Source organism: Notamacropus eugenii, chromosome 3, assembly GCF_028372415.1.
Source record: "Notamacropus eugenii isolate mMacEug1 chromosome 3, mMacEug1.pri_v2, whole genome shotgun sequence".
NCBI classification, from domain to species: Eukaryota; Metazoa; Chordata; class Mammalia; order Diprotodontia; family Macropodidae; genus Notamacropus; species Notamacropus eugenii.
The window spans coordinates 154,940,787-154,965,412 of record NC_092874.1 but is presented as its reverse complement, the minus strand read 5'-3'; the positions used below and the strand labels follow the sequence as shown (position 1 = coordinate 154,965,412).

Here is a 24,626-nt window from a genome sequence, read left to right as displayed (position 1 = left end):
GCAGCCATATCCATTGTTGGATTATAAAACTTCTGTGGGCACTGAGGAGCTGAATATTACCTCAGCCCTGTGTAGAGGCCCTGAGGAAGCTGGTCTTTGTCTCAAATTGAATGGTAACCCTGACCCCACAGCTTGACTTAATTCCAGCTTCCCAGTGCTGGCTTGGTAGAACTGGAGGCCAAGTGGCTGAGGAGAGGTAACTGCTAAGATTCTGGGCACAAAAATCTCTCCTGCTCCCAGACCAGTGTACACGCTTGATTGTGCCACTTAGGAAGAACTGAGATTTTACAGATTCCCAGAGTATATCCTACTCTTGACAAAGGATCCAAAAGTCAAGGAATTGGTTGGGAAAATGCCCAAAAAAGGAGAAAAAATAAGACCACAGGAGGTTACTTTCTTGGTGAACAGATATCTCCTCCCATCCTTTCAGATGAGGAAGAACAATGCTTACCATCAGGGAAAGACATAAAAGTCAAGGCTTTCCCAAACATCCAAAATAAATATCCAATGGTCTCAGGCCATGGAAGAGCTCAAAAAGGATTTTGAAAATCAAGTTAGAGAGGTGGAGGAAAAACTGGGAAGACAAATGAGAGAGATGCAAGAAAAGCATGAAAAGCAGGTCAACACCTTACTAAAGGAGACCCAAAAAAATGCTGAAGAAAATAACACCTTGAAAAATAGGTGAACTCAATTGGCAAAAGAGGTTCAAAAAGCCAATGAGGAGAAGAATGCTTTCAAAAGCAGAATTAGCCAAATGGAAAAGGAGGTTCAAAAGCTCACTGAAGAAAATAGTTCTTTCAAAATTAGAACTTAACAGATGGAAGCTAATGACTTTATGAGAAACCAAGAAATCACAAAACAAAACCAAAAGAATGAAAAAATGGAAGATCATGTGAAATATCTCATTGGAAAAACAACTGACCTGGGAAATAGATCCAGGAGAGACAATTTAAAAATTATGAGACTACCTGAAAGCCATGATCAAAAAAAGAGCCTAGACATCATCTTTCATGCAATTAGCAAGGAAAACTGCCTTGATTTTCTAGAACCAGGGGGCAAAATAAATATTGAAAGAATCCACTGATCACCTCCTGAAAAAGGTGCAAAAAGAGAGACTCCTAGGAACACTGTGGCCAAATTCCAGAGTTCCCAGGTCAAGGAGAAAATATGGCAAGCAGCTAGAAAGAAACAATTCAAATATTGTGGAAATACAATCAGTATAACACAAGATCTAGCAGCTTCTACATTAAGGGATTGAAGGGCGTAGAATATGATATTCCAGAAGTCAAAGGAACTAGGACTAAAACCAAGAATCACCTACCAGCAAATCTGAGTACAATACTTCAGGGGAAAAAACAGTTATAATGAAATAGAGGCCTTTCAAGCATTCTTGATGAAAAGACCAGAGCTGAAAAGAAAATTTGACCTTCAAACCCAAGTATCAAGAGAAGTATGAAAAGATAACCAGCAAAGAGAAGCCATAAGGGACTTACTAAAGTTGAACTATTTACACTCCTACATGGAAAGACAATATTTGTAACTCTTGAAACTTTTTTCGGTATCTGGGTAGTTGGTGGGATTACACACACAGAGAGACAGAGAGCACAGGGTGAATTGAATAGGGTGGGATCATATCTTAGAAAAATGAAATTAAGGGGTGAGAGAGAAATATATTGGGAGGAGAAAGGGAGAAATGGAATGGGGCAAATTATCTCTCATAAAAGAGGCAAGTAAAAGACTTTTCAGTGGAGGGAAAAAGAGGGGAGGTGAGAGAAAAAATATGAAGCTTATTCTCATCACATTTGACTAATGGAAGGAATAAAATGCACACTCATTTTGGTATGAAAACCTATTTTACAATACAGGAAAGTGGGGGAGAAGGGGATAAGCAGGGTGGGGGGGATGATGGAAGGGAGCACAATGGGAGGAGGGAGCAATTTGAAGTCAACACTCTTGGGGAGGGACAGGATCAAAAGAGAGAATAGAAGCAATGGGGGGCAGGATAGGATGGAGGGAAATATAGTTAGTCTTACACAACATGACTATTATAGAAGTCATTTGCAAAACTACATGGATATGGCCTATATTGAATTGCTTGCCTTCCCAAAGGGAATGAGTGGGGAGGGAAGGATGAAGAGAAGTTGGAACTCAAAGTTTTAGGAACAACTGTTGAGTATTGTTCTTGCAACTAAGAAATAAGAAATACAGGTAATGGAGTATAGAAATTATCTTGCCTTACAGGATAAAAGAGAAGATAGGGATAAGGGAAGGGAGGGATGTTAGAAGGGAGGGCAGATTGGTGATAGGGCAATCAGAATGCTCAGGGTTTTGGGGTGGGGGGAGGGAAATGGAGAGAAATTTTGGAATCCAAAATTTTGTGGAAATGAATGTTGAAAACTTAAATTTAAATAAAAAAATAAAAAATAAAAGAACCAAGGGAAACATAAAAAGGTAAAAAAAGAAACAAAGTGAAAACATAAAAAAATTAATAAGGTTAAACTATATTTCTGTATGGCAAGTTAATATTTGTAACTTAACATTATTACTATAAAAACAATTAGAGTATCTGTAGACAGAGTGTGAACATAAGGTGACTTTCATGAGATGAAATACAAAATAACAAAATAAAGGGGTGAGAAAGAAAATTGCAGTTGAAGAAGGATGGGGGAGATTGAATGGAGTAAATTATCCCACATAAAACAGGCATGAAGGAGATATTATAATGGAGTGGAAGAGAGGGGGTGGTGGCAGGCAAAGCTTAACTTTACTTTTATCAAACAACTCAAAGTATGAATAACATACACACTCAGTTGGATTTTGAGATCTATCTCACCCTATGAGGAAGTAAAAAAGGGACAGGGATAACAGAATGGGAACTGATAAAAGGGAGGATATCTTGGGGAAGACAGTGATCAGAAGTAAAACACTTGTGAGCAGGAAAAGGATGGGGTGAAAGAGAGAGGCAGGGAGATAAAGGAGCAAAAAAATAACTTGCAGAGAAATACATAGTTATCATATAAATGTTAATGAGATGAACTTGCCCATAAAGTGGAAACAGCAGAATGGATTATAAACCAGAATCCTATATGTTGTTTACAAGAAACACATTTGAAACAGAGGGGTGCACACAGGGTAAATGTAAGGAACTGGAGCAGAATCTATTATACTTCAGCTAAAGCAAAGAAAGTAGGGGTAGCAATTATGATCTCCAACAAAGCTAAAGCAAAAAACCAAATTGATTTAATTCAAAGAGATAAGGAAAGAAACTACATCTTGGTGAAGGGTACCATAGACAATGTAGTCATATCAATACTAAATATAAATGCACCAAATGGTATGGCATCTAAATTTCAAAGGAGAAATTAAATGAGTTATAGGAGGAAATAGATAATTAAGCTATACTAGTGAGGGACCTCAACTTTTCCCTCTCAGAACTATATAAATCTAACCAAAAAATAAACAAGAAAGAAGTTGAGGAGGTGAATAAAATCCTGAAAATGTTAGATATGATAGATCCCTGGAGAAAACTGAGGAATATACCTTTTTTCAGCAGTACATGGCACCTACACAAATATTGACCATGTATTAGGACATTAAAAAGCTCACAACCCAATGCAGAAGAGTAGAAATAGTAGCAAACACATACTTGTTAGGTCATAATGCAATAAAAATTACATTCAATAATGGACAATGGAAAGAGAGATAAAAATTTAATTGGAAATTAAATAATATGATCTTAAAAAACCAATGAGTCAGAGAACGAATAACAGAAACAATTGATAATTTCATTAACTAAACAATGAGACAACATACCAAAATTTATGGGATGCAACCAAACCAGTACTTATGGCATAATATATATCTCTAATTGCCTACATCGATAAAATGGGGAAAAAGTAGATCAATGAAGAATTGGGTAACTAAAACAACTAGAAAAAGAACAAATTAAAAAAAGAAGAAATAAGAAATCACCAAATTAGAAATCCTTAAAATCAAGAGAGAGAGATTAATAAAATTGCAAGTAAGAAAACTATTGAACTAATAAATAAAAGTAGGAGATAGTTTTATGGAGGGAAAACAATAAAATAGATAAACCATTGGTCAATTTGATTTTAAAAAGGAAAGAGAATAGCCAAAGTAATAGTTTTAAAAATAAAAGGAGTGAATTCACTGCCAATGAAGAGAAAATGAGGATATTGGTAAGAGCTATTTTGCCCAATTATCTTCCAATAAATTTGACAACCTAAATGAAATGAATGAATATCTACAAAAATATACATTACCCATATTAACAGAAGAAATAAATTCTTAACCCAATCTCAGAAAAAAAAATTTAACAAATCGTCAATGAACTTCCTAAGAAAGAAATCTCCAAGATCAGATAGATTCATAGGTGAATTCTGCCAAACATTTAAAGAACAATTAATCCCAATATTATATAAACTATTTGGAAAATTAAGCAGAGAAGGAGTCCTGCCAGATCCCTTTCAAGACACTAATATAGTGCTGAATTTCCACACCAGGAATAACCAAAACAGAGAAAGAAAATTATAAACCAATTTTCCAAATGTATACTGATGAAAATTTTTTAAATAAAATACTAGCAAAAAGATTACAGCAATATATCACAAGGATCATATGCTACTCCCAGATGGTATTTATACCAGGAATGGAGGGATGCTTCAGTATCAGGAAAGCTATCAGTATAATTAACGATATCAATAACAAAACCAACAGAAATCACATGATTATCTCAATAGATACAGAAGAAGCCTTTGAGAAAATACAGTATCCATTCCTATTAAAAACACTGGAGAGTTCAGAAATCAATTCAGCTTTCCTTAAAATAAGTAACATTTATCTAAAACCATCAGTACACATTTTCTGTAATAGGGATAAGTTAGTAGCCTTTCCAATACCTTATCATCTCTGTTATTCAATATTGTACTAGCAGTGTAAGCTATAGCAATAAGAGAAGCAAAACAAATTAAAGGAATTAAAATAGGCAATGAGGAGACAAAACTATCACTCTTTTGCAGATGATATAATGGGGTACTTGGAAAATCCTAGAGAATCAACTAAAAAAAAATACTTGAAATTATTAACAACTGCAGGATACAAAATAAACCCTCATAAATCATTAGCATTTCTATATAGTACCAACAAAGTCCAGCAGCAAGAGATAGAGAAATTACATTTAAAATAATTGTAGACAATATAAAATGCTTGGCAGTCTACCTGCCAAGACAAACCCAGCAACTACATGAATACAACTATTAACACTTTACACACAAATAAAGTCAAATCTAAACAATCTGAAAAATATTAATTGCTCATGGGTAGACTGGGTCACTATAATAAAAATTACAATTCTACCTAAATTAATCTATTTATTCAGTGCCACACCAATCAGATTATCAAAAATTATTTTATAGAGCTAGAAAAAATAGTTACAAAATTTATCTGGAAGAACAAAAGTTCAGGGATATCAAGGGAATTGAGGAAAATAAAGGCTAAAGGTGATATAGCTATACCAGATCTCAAACTGTATTATAAAGTGGCAATTATCAAAACAATCTGATACTATCTAAGAAATAAAGAGGTAGATCAGTGGAGTAGATTAGGTACCAAATACACTATAGTAAATGACCATAGGAATCTAGTATCTGATCACTTGAAAGATCCAGGATTTTGGAGCAAAAACTCATTACTTAAGAAAAACTGCTGGCAGTATGGCAGAAACTAGATGTAGACCAACATGTCACACCATATACCAACAGAAGGTCCAAATGGGTACATCATTTACATAAAAGGTGATACCATAAGTAAATTGAAAGAGTATGGAATAGTTTATCTGTCAGATTTATGGATAAGGAAAGAATTTAGGGCCAAAGAAGAGATAGAGAGCATTAAAAAATGAAAAACACAATTTGATGACATAAAATAGAAAAAAAACTTTTGCACAGCAAAACCAATGCAACCAAAATTGTAATGAAAGCAGAAAACTTGGAAAAATTGTTTGCAATAAGTATCTCTGATAAAGACCTCATTTATAAAATATACAGAGAACCAAATCAAATTTATAAAAAAGTGCAAGTCACTCTCCAACTGATAAGCTGCCTGAGGATATGAACAGGCAGTTTTCAGACTATGATGGCAAGCAAAGTGGGATCTTTTGCTGTTTTCGTCTTAGTATAATCAAATGCCTCTGATTGAATCTTGCCTTTATCAACCAAGAGTCTTTACTAGGAGTAAAGTATAGAAACGAGTTTCTTTTATTAGAAAGAGTATATGTATTTGTATTGTTAATGTGATTAAAGATCTTCCACATCCATTAATGGACTTGCCCATTAAGGGGAGTTTGATTAGGCAAGATTTGTAGGAAGGCCCACACCTTTTTGTTAATGAGGCACTGGTTCTCAAGGGTTGGGATGCCCTCTGACTCTAAAAAAAGATATAGCCACTGTAAGGGTGAGGTTTTACTTTGGGGCTTACTGGAAGTGTTTGCTTGCCCAGGCAAGGACTCTGGGAAGCTATTGAAGGAGCCCCCAACTTGGAAAACCCAGATTTCAGTGCTTCCCTCTCTAGTAACTATGGGCAGACATTTGGACCTCTCTGTTGATGGTCAGGCAGAGGAAGCCATGTCATCTTTGATTTCTCTGTATTTTCTTTGAAGTTCAGGGTGCTGACTCCCCTGAACTAGGTGAATGATGTATGTGCTTGGTTAAAGGAATGATACATGTGCTTGATTAAAGTGATTGTTAACCCCTCAAAAGTTGCCTTTCCTTTTTATGAATGCAGATGTAAGAACCTGTGATAGTAGGCTTTCCTGTGTTATGTTGGGGTGCTTGCTGTTACACAGACAAAGAAATCCAAGTTATTTATAATCATATAAAAAATGCTCTAAATCACTATTGGTCAGAGAAATGCAAGTTACAACAACTCTGAGGTACCACCTCATACCCATCAGATTGGCTAATAAGATAAAAAAGGAAAATGTTGGATATTGGAGGGGATGTGGGACAACTGTGACACTAATGCTGTGTTGGTGGAGTTGTGAAATTATCCAAACATTCTGGAGAACAATTTGGAACTACACCTAAAGGGCTATAAAATTGTGCATTCCCTTTAATCCATCAATACCACTGCTAGGTCTATATCCTAAAGACACAAACTAAGGAATAAGGACCTATTTGTATAAAAATAATCATAGCTGTTCTTTTTGGGGTGGCTAAGAATTGAAATCAAAGGGTTGCCCATCAACTGGGAAATGACTAAACAATTTGTGGTACATGATTGTAATAGAATATTATTGGGCTATAAGAAGTGACAAGCAGGATGATTTCAGAAAATCCTGGAAAAACTTACATGAATTGATGCAAAGTGAAGTGAACAGAACCAGGAAAACCATTGTACACATAACAGCAATATTGTTTGATAAAGAATTGTGAATGACTTAGCTATTCTCAGCAAGAAAATAATCCAAGACAATCCCAAAGTAATGATGATAAAGCATACTATCAACCTCCAGAAAAAGAACTAATATCAGTTGAATACAGAATGAATCATGCTATTTTTTCGCTTTTTCTTTCTTTTCTTTTATTCAAATCTTCTTATACAAAATGACTAATATGAAAATGTTTTACATAATTGCACATGTAAAACCTATATCTGATTGCTTACCATCTCAGGGAGTGGGGAGGGAGAAAGTGAGAGGGCAGAATCTGGAACTAGGAACTTTAAATAAAAATGTTTTCAAAATGCTTTCTTGCAAAGTACAAAGGATAGACTTTAGGGAAATCAGTTTTACTCAAGTTGATCCCATTTACCTTAAACGGGCTGATGAGGGTAGGAAGAAAGAAATGTTGTGTACTAAGGCATTTGGGGATCTGCAGTAATGAACTTTCTTTCCTTCTTTCACATGATTTATGATTTGGTCTTTTTTTTCTCCAAGTGAATCATTTTATGTAAAAGGAATCTTATTCTTTAGGGAATTTGCTGAGATGATATTATGTTCCTTTGTTTTCTTTTCTACCTGATGAATACAGAAGTGGAATACAATCTAGGCACCCCTAAACTTTGCCACTTATCACTGTGTAATTTAAGGGTGAGCCACTTCTGTTTATTAATTGAGAATAAAACTATAAAAAGCTTGCTCCCCATTTAGTTGGACAGGCAGACTATTAAACTGACATATCAGGTTTTATTTACATGATACATCTGTAGTTTAAAATTTCATATATGCTATACAAACACATATATGTGCACACATATACCTTAATTTGTATATGTACAGCAGATGAATGATGAACTGAACAGGTGACAGAAAGGGTGATGACAGTAAAGTATATTTTGGAAACCGTGCAAAATCCCAAATTTCTCCATTGACATGTTCATGATGCTATATTACTGTAAAGAAGTTGATGTTCAGACATCATTAGGGACATATACAACCATAGTCAGAGTGATCTCACAATTGGATAGTCCTAGTGCTGTACTAGAGGTTTTTTTTAATCTTCTCAGAACTTAACTAGGTTGGTCATTACACAAATAATTCTTTTTTTTCTTTACTATGATAGAATCTTTCCAGCTTCAGTTAATTCTGCCAAAGTTTGCATATTATTGTCCTTGGAGACCAGTATGACCGTACTGGCAACTTAATGACAACTTAGATTTTATCAAGACAGCAAAGAATGGTGCAGCCTTCAAAGGATAGTATGAGACTTGCTAAATATCAAAACTAAGGCTTGCAATGAAAGCTCAGAACAAAAAGAACAATACTAACTCAAGGTCCTTTAGCATTGTTTGAGACAAAGGCATGATTAAAGATAAAACCTGTAGGAAATGATGGAGAAAAGATAAAATCCATATCACTGAATGGATAACATATATATATGTGTATATATATACACATATATATACACACAAAAACTTATGCAAGTACTTGTGAGTATACTTTTATACTTATATAAGTATAGTATACACATAAGTATATCATATACGTACTATATTCATATTTTAAATAGTTTTAGGCACATTCTGACATTGAAGAAACTATTGAAATTTTTGCTTTATATTAATGGTACAATAAAAACTGTCGCTCTTTAAGGGAAAATAGTTATTTTCCTTCCATTTTCTACCAAGCAGACTGGGAAAAATAAAGCCTCCTCCCCCCCCAAAATGGTTAACCGAAATTGAAACCTGAGATAGGTAACAAAGTAAAAAGAAAGTAAATGTGTAGTTGCTTCTGATGATTCTTCCTTCCAGGCCCAGAGATACTACACCCCAAAGTAATAATGATAACTCACTCTTTTATCCTACTTTAAAACTGAGAAAGCACTTTCTATAACAACCCATGAAGTTGTTTGTATAATTATTGTTCCCATCTTACAGATAAAGAAAATCTCATTTAAGTACCTCACATATATATATATAGATATTATAAAGAAGCAGCAATTGAGACTCCTCTCAAGGAACTTACATTGGAATGTAAGCGCCAAATAAATAATTATACCAGGAGGGATAGTTAGGAAGGATAATTCTTGAAGGTTCAAATTATTTTATGGGTGATTTCATGTTTTGAGTAATTTTAGACACATTGAAGAAACTACTGAAATTCTTTCTTTATACTAATGGCACAAATATAGGCTGGTAAAGTACTTTGTGTGTGCTCTCTATTGATCCTCGCCATGACCCTCTAAGGTAGGGACTTTTTTGTCTCCATGTTAAATAACTTGCCCAGAGTCACACAGCTAGTAAATGTATAAGGTAGTATTTGAATCCAGGAATTCCAAATGCCAGTCCAGAATTCTGTCCACTGTATTGACTAGCTACATACATATTTATGTATTGTGTTATCACACACATTTCCAGTATTGACCTTCCCTTAACTTATGACACTTAAGTCCCTCCAAGAAATAAGTGCTTGCTTATTTCTTAATCCCTAAGTTCCTTCCCTGTTTAGATATCTTATAAAAACTCACCAAATTCCTTCCACAGGCTTGTAAGTAGTAGTCCTAACAATAAGATCATTGTGTTTTCAGTTTTGATTCTGAGACAAAATTAGATACTTATAAGTCATTGAATAGTTAACTAATAGAGGTTTACTTTGCCTTGACAGCAGGCATGTTCAGCAAAAATACTTAGCTTTTATAATGGTTCTAAAGATGTCTTTGGCAGTTAAGTGGCACAGTGGACAGAGTACTGGGCTTGGAGTCAGCAGGATGTGAGTTCAAATCCAGCCTCAGAGGCTTATTAGCTGTGTGACCCTAGGCAAGTCACTTAACGATATTTTCCTCACTTTCCTCTTAAAAATGAGCTGTAGAAGGAAATGGCAAACCACTCAAGGATCTTAGCAGGGCAGGCTCTGGTGGCTTGGATGGTCTTCAAGTTGAAGGAACCCCAACTGGACATGAATGGGACTTTTAGGTGCTTAGGCGACAAGAAAGGCACCAATGAGGTCCAGTCAAGTCCTAGAGACAGTTTTACTGCCATTTAGAGAAAATCAATTCCTTTTTTGAGGAAAAGAGGGAAGTTCGTGATATCCCATTTTCCAGAGATCTCTATAACCTTCTAAAACCTTCAAAATTACCTTTTAAAATTTCAAAATCCCCATCTGAAAAGCAATCAGAATGTATTCCCCCTTTAGTGTTATGAAATCAAGGCTACTGTCCACCATGAATGGAATGTTAGAAGCCTGGCCTTAATTAAATGCAAGAGAACATTTTTGAGTTTTCCTTTTAATATCTAGGGGAATAAAAGAGTAATCTTTGATTTCTTCAGCACAGGAACCTCTAGGAATGGAAAATTGTTTCCACTGACTTAGCTCACACCCTGACAATGACTTGAATCAATGAGTCCTAGGAACTCTCCCAAGTCACACAGAGCTGTAGTGACTTGCCAAGGGTCACACAGCAAGCAAATGTCAGATGTTGAATTTGAATCAAGGTCTCCTTGACTCCATGCCCAGCATTGCATTCATTATGCCAAGATTCTTTTCCATATCAAAGTTGTTCTTTCAAAATGGCCTTTTAAAATGAGCTCAGGGCACATCACCCTATTAGTGCTAAGACATCAAGACCGCCAACCTATACAGAGTCTCCCAGGGATCCTTCTTTAAATTGGTATTGAACCCAGCATACACATAAATAATGAATGTCGAATACAGTGAAACTCTTTCCAGTATATGTAGCTAAACATTTAAGTTTATTATTATTATTATTATCAAAAAAATTATTTTCCCATCTTTAAATCAAGTCTTGCTTTGTTCCCCATTCTCAAGAACTTCTGCAAAGGATTTATATTGTTTTTCATTTTCAGATTTTCTTGACATCGCTCAGTGTCTCTGTCACTTTAATTGGGAAAAATACAGGGGAGCCTTTGATGGCCAGAAGAATGCCTCCCTGTGCCTAGCAACTAGTGCCTGTGACAGCCTATTATAAAAGAAGGCTGATGTTTCAAAGGTAGTGAACTCAAGTCTTGATCAAATTATTCATGAAACTGGCACTGGTTCTCTTCATTTAAAATACAGAAGGTTAATTGAAAATACTTTATAAAAATTGAATTGATGATAAACAATCCACATGTAAATGCCCAAGAATTATAAAGATCTCATTGGGGCATATGAAAATGTTGCTTTTCAAACAGAAGATTTTGAAAAAAAAAAAAACTTTAGTCAAATGCAATCTAGACATCCCATGATACTCAAACTTCATATGTTGGAAGGTGGATTCATTATCTTTCTCTCCTAAAACCACTCTTCCTACTATCTAATAACTAAGTCTGTTGATTATAATGCTATCTTCCCAGATCCCCAAGTTCCTCAACTTAAGATTGTCATTGATTCCACGTTTTTCATCTCTCACTATTGTCTTTTCTCCTTTGCCTTTGTCAGATTCTACTTTGCATCTTATTTAAATGTGTATGTTTCTTATTCTCCACCCAATATAATCTAAGTTCCTTAAAGGCAGAGGCAGTAATCTTTTTAATTTTTTTTTGGTATCCCGAGCACATAGCACAGTACCTTATACATAATAGGCAATGTTCATTGGCCTGATATTGAATGAAACTGAACAAGGAAAAAGAGCTGTTTCTTCCTTCAAAAGTCGAATAGTGAACATAGGATGCTGAGTTTATTCCTTTGCTTTGTTTTAAATAACCATTTACATGGTCCTCTTTGCTACGGTTATCTAACAAATGTTCCTTTGCCTGTATTTTCTAGTCTTTTCCTTTGTTTTATTCTTGTGAACTCTTCTGGGTCAGGTGCACAACAATAGCATTCCACTTTGGATTTCCAATAAGAACAAATAAGTTTACAAAAGCTTTTCTTCAAAGTGTGCAGGATAAAGAATATTTCAAGAAGTTATTTTTTAAGTTATTTAACCTTCTAGGGATTTGCAGCAGAGAAGAAAGAAAATATTTTAAAAAGAGAAAGTAAAAGGTAGTATTATTCTAGAGCTTTAGTTAGCAAAGTTGAAGTGACAGTGGTAACTTCTGAAAACTTTAAAGAGTTCAGCAGTGGAATTTTATCTATAGGTCAGTATTTTTTTTCTTCCTTGAGATTCCAATGATTAAAGTTTAACCTTTCAAACATTAAAAAGCCTCAGAAATGTAGAAAAACAGTGGGCCTTTCACATACCCTAAAGAAAATAAAGCAACTTTATCACCCATTAAACCATGTACAGATAGGTTGGAATGCAAAAAATAAACAGTATTCTGTGCTTTATAATACCCCGGTGAATACAAGGCTGGATCTTTTACTAATATCTATTGTTAACAATTATTACTATTATTGATAATATTAGCAAATTATGTTGCTCATTTCCTTAGTACTTGAGTAAATCACTTTACAGTCTGTGTTTGTACACTTTGATTCAAGATGACAAGTAAAGAGAATTGAAGTCTTTTGTTTGGCAAAAGAGGAAATGAATTATTGGGAATAACACCTACATTTCTTGGCTGCTGAAATGTTAAGAAACTTAAAAGTTACTATAGGCGCTATAAAAAATTAAGAATTTTTGGCAGATTGGTAGGGGTGGGAGTTGAGGAATGCGATAACCATGGAAAAACCCTGCATTACTGGAGCAAAAAAGTTACGGGTTCAAAATCTGGCTCTGTTGTTTACAATCTATCTGATCTTGGACAAGTTGCTTAACCCTTCTGGTTCATAATTTTGAAATGCTCTCAAGATATAATAACTTAACAAAGGTTTTCTGGAATACTGAGGAAAAAACCTAGACAGACAGAGAAAGAGAGAGGGAGGAAGAGAGACTAACACACCTGCAGTTTCTTGGGGTCTGAATTACAGAAAGGACCTTAAACATACTTCACAAATCATAATTTTCCTTTTAAACTTATCAAATAATTAAATTAAAAACTACAGAAAGCCTTGTAGGGTATTTTTGATTTGAAGCAATAGTCTTCAGTAAATATTAATGAAATAAGTGCCCAGCAGAACAGTGCAGTGAATATCGGTGATCTTTACTCCTAATTTTTAAAATTGTTTTAAGTAATATAAAAAATTCTTTCTCACTGGGAAGTTATCTGAAATAAATGTCATTACTGTGAAAGTATATTAATCGATTTGTTCTTTGTCTTATTTCTATAAATCATATGTGTGTGTGTCTAATCTATGTCCTTGGTAATTTTACTGCCATGTAAAATAATCATTATAGAAATTCTACAATACATAAATTATATAAATATCAGTTTTATTGCTTCATGAATTATCATAAATGTATGTGTGTATAGCAAAACTGTCCTCCATGTGTAGCATAGGGTTGTTGTTGAGTGGCTCAAGGGAAAAGTCTCCACAGGAGACTTTAATTTGTGCCAGAAGAGAAAATAGGAAATTGAGGCCAGAAGCTTGGCCACTCTGTTCTCCTGAGAGAGAGATTACAGGACTAGAATTATATCTGACCTTTTAAATATTGTTAACATAGAAGATACGGCTTTCAATTCAAAGTAAATTTCCTATCACTATTTCTTAATGGATTATGGAAGGACCCAAGCTTTTTTATCCAATGCTTGAATCTCTTCCCAACAGATACTAGTTCCATGATGAGCATATAGATAGGAGCATCAAAGAAACCCCTTTATCCAAGTCAACTGCAAAACAGTTACCAGAGAGGGTATACATACACCAGACAATGCAGAAAGAAGGAACTCTCCCATTGGGAGTGAGATCATTCAGCTCCACCGAGAGAGTCTCATATCTTTTCCTAAGGGGAAATTCCCCAAATTCTGTAGTCTAACAATCTGGGAATTGAAACATAATGCAAACAGCTAGCTTTTCCCATATTGGCTCCTTCTCAGTGTTTTATTCCTTCAGCATCCTGAAAAGGGGGTTGGCATCATCCATCTGCTCTCTAAAATTTGTAAGCCAAAAGTACCCAAACTGGCTGCAGAAACTGGTGAGGCCAAAGGGAGGAAAGTACATAAACTGAAGAAACTGATCTCTCCTCTCTCTCACTCTCACATGCTGTGTCCCACCGCTCACATGGATGAAGGGCATTGATCTTCACCAGTGTGAAGTCCTATACTAGTGGGCTTTGGAACTCAAGATACATACATAATGCCCTGACAAAATCACTATCTGAAAATGTCTTGGCAGGCTAGAACATTGGGCACTACCTAATACGATGAAACTTAATGTTGGATATGTTTAAAAAAATACTTTCGGGTTCAAAAAAAAATCTGCTTTTAAGTGCAAGATGGGAGGGGCATGTTAGACAGCAGCTGTTTTTGTTTTGTTTTGTTTTTTAACAAAAGATATCTGGGGCCATTAATAGATTACAAACTCAATGAGTCCACAGTATGATGTGGCATAGCAATCAAACAACATGTGATTTGAGGCTGTCTTTAGAAAGACATAGCTTCTAGGAATAAGGACATGACAATCCTACTATATTTCATGCTGGTCAGACCACATCTAAAATATTATACTGCGTGATAAGAGGCAAGTAGGTGGTACAGTAGAGACATGGAATCAGGAAGAACTATGTTCAGATATGAGCTCATACACCTAATAGCTATGTGGCCCTGAGCAAATCACAACCTCTGTTTTCCTTTGTTTGCTCACCAGTAAAATGAAGCACCTACCCTCCAGGGTTGTTGTAAGGATAGAACTTGATAATACTCATAAAACACTTAGCACAGTACCTGGCAGATTATAACCATTTAATTAATCCTTGTTAAATTTAAATCTCAATAACCTGGAAGAAGGATCATCATATTAGGACTTGTTGAGGAAACTTCAGATGCTTAGTCAGAACAACAATAAGATCTAGAATGGCATGGAATTTATCTTTAAGTACTTGAAGAACTGCCCTATGGAAGGGGAATGGGACTTTGATTCCAGATAATAAAACCAGAATGGAAAAAAATGGATGGAAACTGGAAAGAATATGGTATAGGTTTGTTGTCAGGAGATCAGGAAGAATTTTTAGGCTGAAGGATATCTAGAGGTAACTTTATACTGATCTTTTAAGCATATGAATGAATGTCATGTGGAAAGGGGATCAGACTGGTTTTACTTGGCCCAGAGAACAGAACTGGGAATGGTAGCTGGAAATTGCAAAGAAACAGATGCAAGCAAAAATTTTTAACACTTCCAATTATCCAAACGTTCTTTGGGTTTTCTTGAGAGACAAAGAATTCCCTTTCCTTGAGATCTTCAAGCAAAGCACCACAGTTGACCAGTTGCCAGGTATGTTGTCGAGGACACTCTTCTTCAGGGGTACATTAGGATAGCTGGCCTTTGATGACCCTTTTGGCTTTGAAAGCCTTTAATTTCGTAAAGTTTCACTGTTTGATTTTTTTTTTAAAGAATAAGAAAAAAATGATAGATATCACTTATAGAGGAAGGAAAAAAAGTTGGAAACCTTATCAACCATCATCAGGAAAAAGTGAGCATATGCAAAGTTCCAACAATAAGATGATTAAAGATCATACCATTGGAATTTGGCTTTTAAGGTGGAATGTCATGTCTGCATACATTCTGTTTGAGATTATGACTCAGTGTTCAGCTGCTATGACTTTCAGGTGACTGTACAGCAAAGAACACATTTTCTTTGTCCATGTAAAGGGACAGCCTTGGGAAATGTGGAGCTCCAGGTTGCTTTGCCCTTTGAGACCCCAAGGTGGGCAAGGCAAAAGGGCCAGGTTGAGCTTCTTCTGTTCCTAACAGTGGAATGATTTGGTTACTTCATCTGCCCAGGAAATAAAGTGGAAGTCAGCAAGAAACCAGATTAAGGAAGGAACTGAGGCCTGAATGCTGCTAAAGGTAGATGGGGGGAAATTCCATAGTCCACCCACAGACAGCTTTATTTGTTCTGTATACATAATCACTACAGTTCATTTGAGATATAAAAATGGAGTGAAAGAATGTTCCATAACTGCTTCATTGTTTCTCAAATGCCATGAAATCACTGACTAAATGGGCCTCACACACAATCCTTCCTCAGTTTAGGCTTCTGTTTTACTATCGTTGGTTAATCCTAATACAAGGTAACATTGCCATTTCAAAGAGGGCTGGAGTATGAGTGAGTTGGAGCCAGATCCACAGATGAAGGAGAACCTGTCAATCAGAATAATAACTAGGGTAAGGGAACTGAAGTCTCTGCTTAAGAGTACTTTGTCTTGGGAAGTGCTACTTCCCAATGGTAGTCCTCCAGTCCTCTATTCCTTTGACTTACAATACCCCCAGCGTCTTATCTCTCACTCTCCACCTCAACATCTCTCTGACTTCCAACCTTACTTCCCTACTCTAAATTCTTCAGACCAAGAATTGCCCAGTGTGACTATGCCCATTAGGAGCAGACTGTCCTTTGCTGTCCATCTATCACCCCAAATTGAATTTGTGCCAGGCAACAGAATTTCTAATAGTTCTTCTGTTGGGTTTAATAATGATCATAAACTAACACTTATAAAGAACTTTACAACAGCTTATTTTGTAAAACACAGAAAAAGTGACTCAATCAGTAAGCAAGAATGTCTTCAAAAGTTACATGAATATGTCCTTGAGATATATAGTACATGAGGAATTTGATGGAAAAAAGAAGGAAAGTGTAATTTCTGTAAACCAAGGAAACCATCTATGCTAAGGCCACGTGTCCTTTTTTGGTTTCTCTTAATGGCTCTTGCTTTTGCAGATTTCAGCACTTTTAGGCTAGCCACTTTAAGAGTACATACAACAGAGCTGTTCCAATGTTACATTTTTTAGCACCAGAATGCAAATGCTGTTGCTAGACACAGATAAACAATTTGTGATGTTGAATTATGTGAGAATTATGTTGATTTATGTCATTGCTGAGAAGATACTCTAAGGATGATGAATATGACAGGTCTAAGACAACTCAGAATGTCTAATAGATATTCCCAGATGTCAGTGCTTAGGAGATGCTAATCATTTTTTATTCTCTCATATGTCATGTAACGCAGCAGTCCAGTGTTGTTTCTGTTTTTCTTTGTTTAAATTGACATACAAAATTTGCACAGGAACTTATTTTGTTTTTTTACAGGAGCAATCTGGGGTCTTGAATTTCATAGAGATTCTAGAAATGTAGGGCTGAGGAAGCCAGAAACAGATCATTACCCTACAATAACATGCAAAGGAATTGCTAATGCTCAAACATAGAAGAGATAACCTGACCTTTTGGTAGTCTCATCTCTAAATCCCTGCTGTAATAAATGTTAATTACCTACTATTCAATTTATCTACTTCAGAGACCAACCTAATCATGCAGTGCTTGAATGTATGTATGTATGGCTTTGCATGAAGGTGGAAAGGGAGGGGGGAAGGGACAGTTTTCATATTTTATGTCCTCATCAGTGTCTCAAATGAAAATTGTCACTTATTATTTTTCTATTTTCCTGTCATATAAAACTGAAATTATCCATCATATGCTTTGGTTCTCTGTTTAGAATGGTATGCGCAAAGGACAATGTAGACTTTGAGTCAACATACATAGAGTTTATTTTAGAAAAAATTAAATATTTGGGGGTCTGTCATCATACCTAGAAGTAACTGGCACTAGATGGCATTGTTTTCTTTTTAAATAATTAAAACTTTTTGTCTAAGCCTTTTAAAAATATATTGCTAAAACCATAATAACAAGCAAAATACTAAAGTATTTTTTGTTTTAAGCATAAAATTTCATTTTTGCTAACATCACTATAGACTAAAGGTGAAATATCTATGAAACATAAATCAAAATGAAAGAAAGAATAAAAATTAAACAATAACCTATGCACTTTTGACAGGCTTTTGATCTTCTGAACATAATGTATGGTTTTTCTTCTAATTTATTTAGTTCAACTTGATAACTCTATCAATTTGAAATACTATTGTAATCTCAACATTGTTCCTTCCTAAATCTAAATACTCCACATAGCTATATGTGACAAGTCAGGTTTGAATCCCATCATTGCTTAGTTATTCTTCTTGCTACAGTATTTCCAAGATCAATATTTATGAAAATATTCCTTTCAGTAATATAGATCTTAGCCCATGTAGGTTATAATACATAGTTTTCAAAAGTTGTCAGGGCGAGAAAAGCCAGTTTTCTGGTGATCAATCTCTGGGTGATGAGTCTTTCTAAATTTAGCTAAGCACTGGAGCATTGACCAGACAAGCTCCACTTGTGGGATATGGAAAGAACTTATCTTTGTTTACATAGCCTTCAAGAACCTAGCATCTGGTCTACACCAAAGGAAACAAGGTAGAGGGGGAGGGGCAGCACACTGGATTTAAAAGTTTAAGTCCTGGGTTCAAATTCTGACTTTGTAATTTACTGTTCATATGAACTTAGGAACAACATTTTAACATTTCAGGGCCTCAGTTTTAGCATCTGCAAAATGAGGAGGTTGGACTAAGTTATCTATACAGTCCCTGCCATTTCTAGTGTCTATGAAGTATCCAAATAAGACATTAACAGAGGACTTAACTGTTATGCCTACGGTAATTTGCTCTAAATCTGGATATTTTACTACAGATTTTGATAAGACATAACCATTATTCATCATGTACATTAAACACTTGTTGAAACTTAAGTATGTTCAAAGGGAAGATATTCTCTATATTCACTTCCCTCACCTTTATCAAGCCCCAACCCTATCCCTATCTCAATTTTGTCTTTTCCAACACTTGGCACAATGTGTGTACATGATATTCCCTTAGTAAATTTTGTTAAATGAATGAATGAATGCTGTATCAATCTGTATTTCTGAGGGGAAAAAAAAGTTTGAAGTGATATAGCAAGTATCCCTTCTGGATCACTGCCTTATGGTGGCAGAGGGTGTCACACAGCTCAATGAAACTGTGAGCTATGCTATGCAGGGTTATCCAAGGACAGGTCATAGTGGAAAATTCTGACAAAAGGTGATCCTCTGGGGAAGGAAATGGCAAACCACTCCAGTATCTTTGCCAAGAAAACACCATGGACAATACTAAAATGCTAAAAAAGATGACATCAGAAGATGAGCCCCTCAAGTCAGAAGAGGGCCTGGAGTGTTATATAGTCCATGGGGTTATGAAGTGTTGGATGTGACTGAACAACAACTACAAGTGAGCCTGTGGAAAAAAATACCTTAATATACCATTAGCTGGTGCTGGTTCAGTGTGAAATCAGCCTGAAGGATGCAGCTTTTTGCCAGGGGAAATGTGACTTTTAAATCAATACCCCAAGCACAGATTTTTAGTAATCTGGAAGACATTCTTACACTCATCCCAGAAAGCTAGGAGGCATTCATTTCTGGAGATCACCTGAAGGGTTTGTTTGATTTTTATTTAGGGCACTTTACTGTGATTCTAGACCATCACCAGGACCTCTCTTCTTGGATTATTCCCAAAATAAGAGACAACCTGAACTTATCAAGAGTAGCAGCAGCAGTCTTTAGTTGATACACCAACTGTCTTACTTCCAGGTGTGAGAAAGAAAATACTGCTGATTGCGGTCCATTTAGAACCAAACCCAACTCACTGTGTAAAGGGTAAAGATTCAAGTTGCTGCACTGGTTGATAAATTACAGAAGTACCAGTTCTCCTGCAAACTGCTTCTGTCCCCAGACTCTCCATATGAAAGGGAAATCCAATTCCAACTTTGCCTTCCTTCCAAATTGTTCATTATTGCTTTAGGGCACACAAGTGAATGAGTTTGTTTTATGACTAATCTCAATTTGCACTATTTCCTGAATTGCAATTTCATAGCAGTTTGTCAATATTATCTTTCTAAAAAGAGACCAAGCAAACTGCCTAGATGCATTTTTTAATGGCCTCCTGGTGGTAATTAAAATGTCATTTATGAAATAATGGCATGCTCTTTTTTACCTGATTTGAAATGAGTGCTTGCCTTTATTTATGCCATCCTGTTCTTTCCACCCTGAAGAACTATGCTCAAAGTAGTCTAGGAATCCTCTACCATTGGAGGTAGAAAAAAGCCAGGGGGATTAGAATCCATATGCCTGTCTCTTTTATAATTTCTGTTGGTGGAATTCATCTCAAGCAGTTCAGAGTATATGGATTCTTTTGGGAATCTTATTCTCCTTTCCCAAATGATGTACTTATCCATTCAAGCACAGAAATTAAGAAGGATACATTTATTTCACCAAATCATTTCTATGAAATCATCAAGAATAATATTAAATCTGTCAGATGTAGGGAGAGATCCCCATACCTTAAGATTCAGAGATTATATGAGTAATCATCTTCCAGCTGGAAATGATCTCTTCTGGCTTTAATTATCATAATTGATAGGTGGCTAGCCACGAAGTCAGGAAAAAACCTAGTTCCAGGGCCACCTCTGAAATGTACTATGTGTGACCCTGAACAAGTGATTTGATTTTGTTGTCTTTAGGAGCACAGCAACAAAGAAAGTGGCAATATTTCTTATTTTAAATAATTTCCCCCTTATAAAATTGTGTCATTTTCTGATCTTGATCAATTTCACAGTAAGGAGGACTTTGGGAAAGGAACCAAGTTGTGTTTTTATATAGAGAATAAATATCACTTCTCTCTCTGGAGGCAGCTAAGAAACATAATGTATAGAACCTTGGGTATGGAGTCCAGAGGATCTGATTTCAAATTCAGCCCCAAACACTTACTAGCTGTATGTTCCTAGGTAAGTCATTTAAGCTCTGCCTCTGTTTCCTTAATTGTAAAATGGGAATAATAGCAGCGTTAATCTCCCACAGCAGTTTGGAGGATCAAATGAGATAATATTTGAATAGCACATAGCACAGTCCCAGATACATAGCAGATGCTTAATAGTTAAATGCATGTTTATTTCCTTCCTTACCCACTCAGGCTCCTGCATCAACAATAATCCTTCTTGTTTAGGAGGCCCTATACTTCTCAATTACTTGGCCTTATCTATCTATGACTTTAATGTAACCCATGCAATTAGAATAATAGAATCAGATCACTTAGATTTGGAAGGAGCCTTAGGAAACAACTTTCACAAGTCTTTTTCTTAACAGATAAGGAAACTAAAGAGGCGAGAAGTAAAGTGACTTGAGTAAGGTCACAATTAATGGTGAAGCCAGGAAGATAGTTCATGTATCATTTGAAAAAACTGTTACCTGATCTCATTTTCAATTCATCTATTCAAAACAAATTATATTCCTCATTCCAGTTCTCTTTCTGTTCTAATTTAATTTTTTGAAAAGTTCTTTGATACATATTCAGAGTTTGCTCTTCTTGTATTTATGCATTTCTCACATGATCACACTTTTCACAGTTAATGATTCTTCACCATCTTATCCTGAAACCCAGTACCCAAGCACAGTCCTGTGTTTCTAACCCCAGAATTCATAGCTTTGGTCATTTAAGAACTGATTTCTTTTATGATCGACCCTTTAGTAGAACTGTTTGGCCATGTAAAGGAAATCATGGTCGATATTCCTGAAATTGCTAATAAATCTCCCTAGATATCTTTGTATTTGTTTTTAGCAGCACTATTCCCCCACCACTATACACACCTTCACACATCATCATCATCATCACTATTTTCACTTTCTTCTTTACTCAATTATTTGTAGTATATAGAATGTTAGAATCTGAAGTAACCATAAACTTTTTTATTTTAATATTGTCTTTTTACCAAGAAGAATATTGAAACCCAGAGATGTCAAGTCTCTAAGGATATAAAATATTAGTTAGATACAGTATAAGAAACCAGAGATAGTTAGATACGAAACCAGAGAGCACAGAGTTAGAACACTGGACCTGGAGTCAGGATGAACCTCAGGTCAAATTTGACCCTAGACATTCACTAGCTATGTAGCCTAGACAAGTCATTTAACTTTTGTCATCTTAGTTTCCTCAATGTAAAATGAGGATCTCAGGGCTGTTGGTAGGATGAGATGAGATAATGCTTGGATAGCACCTGGCACAATTTCCCACACATAGTCAGTGCTTAATATGTATTTCTTTTCCTTCCCTTCCTATGGTTTTCCTCCCAGGTTGTACCACTTCTATCAACCAGTAACCACCATCACCACAGAAAGGACCTAAATTTTAGGTCTTTACTAAAGTATATACATCCATATTTACTACACTTTGCTACCCTACCTGGCCCATAGACTCTTTTAAAGGAAATGAAACAATCTTATCTACTCTCAAACCTTTTCTTTTATAGTTTTGGCATATGACACAAAAAAGTGTAGGATTTTTCATGTATTCAGTCTAATAAACCTTTATTAAGGATCTCCTTATGTATAAAGACATTGTGCTAGATGCTAGAGATACAAAGATAGATATGACACAAGAACAGCCGCCAAGGACCTGATAATCTAATTGAGGGAAGAACAAGTACATAAATAACTGTGATACAAAGTAGAATGAGATAAGTGCAAAGAAGAGCTTTGGCAGAAGGGCAATGAGAAATTTGAAGGGTGGCTTCATGGAAGAGGTGACATCTAAGTCAAGTCTTGAGGGAAGGGAGAAATTGCAATAAATGGTAGAGATGGAAAAGAAAGACTTTTCCAAGTGTAGAAGATGGGATAGAATAACAGTTGATTGAGTTCAAAAATGCCTGGATTTGGTCGAGTAAAAGCACTGTCATAGGGTAGTGAAGATCCAGGGCACCTAGATGGTACATTAGATAGAGCAGTAGGCTTGGAGGCAGGAAGATCTGAGTTCAACTCTGGTCTCAGATACTTACTAGCTATGTGACCATGGGCAAATCATTTAACTGCTATTTGCCTCAGTTCCTCATTGGTAAAATGAGGATAAACTGGAGAAAGAAATGACAAACCACTCCAGTATCTTTACCAAGAAAACCCCATTAACAAGTCTATAGGGTCACAAAGAGTTGGACAGGAATCCACAATTAAACAAGAACAAGTGAGAAGCCAGTTGATCTTAACACTAATTGATGTTGAATCCAGTTTGCAAGATTCAATGTGGTAGTATTCTGAAGTTCCAGAGTATGAGTGGAAGAGGAAATGGTAGGAGTTACCTAGATTAGGAATATTTTAGAAAGGGAAGGACTAATAAAGTGTCAAGGGGACAAGTCATTCAATCACAATGGAGTGGGCATTATAGAAATAGTTTACAATGGAGTAAAAGTTAGATAGAGAGAAAAGTGGGGTCATGATAGTACGGTTAAACTGGGTAACTAGAGAGGAATAAACATTGGAGGGGAAGATGATGGTTAAGAACTGGCATAGGAAAAACGGTAAGATAGAAAATAACCATCAGAGAGAGAAATGTCAAAGTTCAGCATTTAGTGGTAGAACATTTTTGAGTGAAAGGGAGATCTAAGGTATAGTATGTGTTCCAGTAGGTGTCTGAAATAGAGATCATAGGAATTTGAGAGGTGGGATTTTAGAAGTGCCAGAAGCACAGATATTATAATTTGGAATGAAAATGCCAAGGGGAGGAGTACTGAAGAATGTTAATCCAAGTCTCAAAACCAGCACTAAGCCATGGGCTATAAAAATGATGACTATGATGAATTCAGAAAAGGCATGGAAAGATGTATATGAGCTCATGCAAAATGTTACCCTTTTTATTATTGAGCATTAGAGGATGAGGTTATATAGACAGAGAGATGACATGAAAGAGGACAACTAAAGGGAGACTTGACACAGAGCATATTGTATGGCAATGAAACAGCCAAACTCCACCAGAACAAGAGCTGTATGTTCTCAATGAACGGGGTTAAAAATGTCAGGAGTACTACGAGAGAAAAAGAGAAAGATGTGAAAGGATCTCAAATCCACAATCATAGAGATGGTTCATCATTTCAAACAACTTGGGACCTGCTGAGATCCACCCTGTGATGAAACACAGTTAATATGACTGACTACTAAAAGCCAGGGTCATCAGGAGTTGGTAGCAGAGACAGAACTCCTTTGCAAGTATAACAACTATAAGATAAATTGGGTGCTGATGGGGGAGGGAGAATCTGGAGACCTTTTATGCTTCCAAAGTTGGTTTCATTCTCTCTTGCCATTCTTCCTGTCCTACCACTCTGTCTCTTGGTTTCAACGTCCATGGGAGAAAATAGCTGTTCTCCCTGACCAAGAAGCAGAAGGATATTGGACAGAGTAAACTTTGGGGCGAAGGAGAAATGTCAGTGGTGGATGGAATGACTTTTGCTAAGGTTGTTGAGTTGATGTGTTTT

The 24,626-nt window shown here is 35.9% G+C and overlaps 1 protein-coding gene across 9 annotated transcripts in view; it reads left to right on the top strand.

Annotated features, from left to right (window-relative positions):
• MAGI2 (membrane associated guanylate kinase, WW and PDZ domain containing 2) overlaps window positions 1–24,626 on the top strand; it is a 1,687,880-nt gene that overhangs the window by 990,715 nt on the left and 672,539 nt on the right. The window contains exon 1 of one of the 9 annotated variants that reach the window (XM_072653193.1): window positions 11,403–16,282. The exons of the other annotated variants lie outside the window; for them this stretch is intronic. The gene's annotated coding sequence lies outside the window, so the exon portion shown is untranslated. Of the gene's footprint in view, window positions 1–11,402; window positions 16,283–24,626 lie in introns of those variants that run through there. 9 annotated transcript variants of the gene reach the window in all.